The sequence below is a fragment of the Marmota marmota genome, unplaced genomic scaffold (assembly GCF_001458135.2).
Source record: "Marmota marmota marmota unplaced genomic scaffold, marMar, whole genome shotgun sequence".
In the NCBI taxonomy this organism is placed as follows: domain Eukaryota; kingdom Metazoa; phylum Chordata; class Mammalia; order Rodentia; family Sciuridae; genus Marmota; species Marmota marmota.
Window position 1 is genome coordinate 3,932,661 of NW_025999862.1, and position 3,318 is coordinate 3,935,978.

Consider the following 3,318-nt stretch of genomic DNA (forward strand, 5'->3'; position numbering starts at 1 on the left):
AGCAGTTTCAATAGCAATAAGTACTTGAGTTTAGGGCTCATATGTAAAGCTGTTTGCTTTCTCTGTCTGTGGCAGTTTACACCATCTCTGTTGAACAGGAGTCATCCAGGCCTCTCAAGTTACCTTATTATGAGGTGCTCTGGAGGGTGACTGCTTGATTCTCTAATCACCTTGCCCTGGCATGGATTAGGATCACAAAGAGCTCATAATCCAGGTACAACTTTAAAAAATATTTTGGGGTGTAGCTTTGCTTCTTTAATCATGCCCCCAAATGAGCCATTACTAAGAATCCCTTTCCAAGGCTGGGGATGTGGCTCAAGTGGTAGCGCTCTTGCCTAGCGTGCATGAGGCACTAGGTTCGATTCTCAGAACCACATAAATGTGAAATGAAGATACTGTGTCCACCTAAAACTAAAGAAATAATAAATATTTTTTTTAAAAAAGAATTCTTTTCCACTAAGTAGAAGTCTCTAATGAACAGATGCTTCACAAACTTGTTCAAGGTAGTACAAAGATACTTCAGAAGAGTGAACCAAAAAAAAAATGGGAAACAGATGGGGAACTTAAGAAAGTGAACAAAGAAAACCCATTTCTTTAAAGGCTCTTTGTGGGTTTTTTAATTTTTGGGGGGGTGAGTACCGGAGATTGAACTCAGGGGCATTCAAACACTGAGCCTCATCCCCAGCCCTATTTTGTAGTTTTATTTAGAGACAGGGTCTCACTGAGTTGCTTAGTGCTTCTTCATTGCTGAGGCTGGCTTTGAACTCACGATCTTCCTGCCTCAGCCTCCCGAGTTGCTGGGATTTCAGGCGCGTGCCACCGTGCCTGTTTGACTTTTCTTTTTTGGAACTGGCAATAGAAACCAGGGGTTCTCATATTTGAGATAAGCACTTTGCCACTGAGGTATACCCCAGCCCAATTCTTTATGTTTTTAATTTTTTATTAATATTTTTAGCTGTAGATGGATACAATACCTTTATTTCATTTATTATTTATTTTTATGTGGTGCTGAGGATCAAACAAGGGCCTCTACCACTGAGCAACAGCCCCAGCCCGAGCTCTTTGCTTTTAACTATTGAGAAATTAAGATATTTTCAGTCTTTTGCTTTCCTTTTCCACTTTGTCTCTAATGTTCTGGAGTTTCCTAGAGTTCTGGACCGGGGACTTCAAACTTTCCCTAAAATTACTAGTCCTATGATCTCTCTCAACATTTTCAAGCTCAACATTTTCAACTAAGTCCAGGTCTAATTTGAGTTTGGCTTGAACAATTTTTCGCTCTTCTAATTCTGTGAGAAGGGACTGCTTAGTACTTAATTTTGTCTTATACTTCTCCTGTAACTTTTCAATTTCTTTCTGGAGAAGCGGGGTTTCTTCTTCATTATAATGATGCACCTACTGACATTTATCTTTAGGAAGCAAGATATTTGGGGGAATACACACAATCAAACTGCAAAAACAACTGTTCCATTTTACCAAAAAGGTTATGAAAATGTCCTTTGATGAAGCAAAGAAACTTCTTTGTGCATTTACAAATCTGGCTGGACTGGGCTCATCTCACAGCCTGGGATTCCCTCCAGTTTCTTCAGAATAACCTGTTCAAGAGCCTGCATCACTTCAAACAGGCAGTCTTGAAATGCAACGTAGATCCTAAACATGCAAGTTTATGGTGTGAAGCCAAAGAACTAGGCCCCATAGTCACTGGATCCACTGACATCTTAGTTACTTTTGCTGTCCTCAATTATGAAAACTTGTAGTGACCATGGTCGACCACATACAGGCTTCCCGCCACCTCCTTTAGGGGACCACAAGCTGCCAAGTAGGGGCAACACTGCTGGTTCCTCAATATTCCAGCTTGAATGACTTAACTTTTTTACAACTTGGTACACTCTAGCTCATCCTCAATGAATGAAAACTAAACTATTTTTTTTTCCCCCGAAAAGCTTGGGAATCTTTTATGTATAAGTAGAATGTAATTAGATTTTATGGCTTCTGCATACAGAAAGAAAGAAAGAAAGGGAAGAAAAAAAACAGATGAAGGATTAATTATTAAGCAGAGTCAAAACTCCTAAATGCAAAAGGACAATGTGTTCTTAATATAGTGCCACCTACAGAGCGGACAAGATTATTTGTTTTTTATCGTTGAATTTTTTCACATGATTGTACCATTTTCTTAGTATCCAAGCCTTTGGGTGAACGTTGAGAGTGTAAAATTCAAGCTGGGGCTGGGGCTCAGTGGTAGGGTGCTCGACTAGCATGCGTGGGGTGCTGGGTTCGATCCTCAGCACCACATAAATGAAAAATAAAGATATTGTGCCCACCTAAAACTAAAAAGTAAGCATTAAAAAAAGAGTGTAAAATTCATCTATATAAGTCAGATTACATCCGATTACAGAGGGTGATGTATCTTCTGATAACAAAACCTGACTTAGGGTGGTAACAGGAAAGACAAAGTGATTAAGATAACCAGTGGAGAAAAAATGAGGGTGATAATTCAGAAGGAAGTGGGGAAAGAGCTCTGTGCTGATAGAACTGGTGTGTGGCTCTGCTGATCCCGTCACATTCAGCAGTTCGCTGTCACCCAGCATGTCCTCAGGTTTATGAACTGTATTTTGAACCCCCCAGTCACACAGAATATATGTACGGCCTTTTTGTCATTTCCTATAGATTCAAAAAATGAATAGTGGGTCATGACCTTGCTGAGAACGAGACGACGGGCTTCAAATGTCGGGTTGGATTCTACGGGTTCCGCGAGGGAGAGTTTATGAAAGCTGTAAATTTTCTGGGATTTCTCCTTGACACATGGTTCCTGGTTGTTTTCCTGAATTTTTTCCCCCACCCTAAGTATTTTACTTCGAAAACTAATAATAGGGCTGGGGATGTGGCTCAAGTGGTAGCGTGCTCGCCTGTCATGCGTGCGGCCCGGGTTCGATCCTCAGCACCACATACAAAGATGTTGTGTCTGCCAATAACTAACTAAATAAATAAATATTTAAAAAAAAAAAGAAAACTAATAATAGGGGGTTGGGGGTGCAGCTCAGTGGTAGACCACATGAAGCCCAAGGACCTGGATTCCATTCCTACCACTGAAAACAAAACAAAACAAATGAACAACAACAACAAAAAAAACCCATCCAATCATCATGATCAAAAGTAATAATAAAAACAACAGGTGGCACACACCTGTAATCCCAGGGACTTGGGAGGCCAAGGTAGGAGGATTATAAATTTGAGGCCAGTCTTAACAACTTTGAGAGACCCAAGTAAAAAGGGCTGGGGCTGTAGCTTAGTTGGGTTCAATCCTAGTTAAACACACACACA

The 3,318-nt window shown here is 40.4% G+C and overlaps 1 pseudogene; it reads right to left on the bottom strand.

The window, feature by feature from the left end:
* Positions 1-727: 727 nt before the first annotated feature.
* LOC125618554 lies at positions 728-2,864 on the bottom strand (annotated as a pseudogene).
* Between the last annotated feature and the right edge of the window lie 454 nt (positions 2,865-3,318).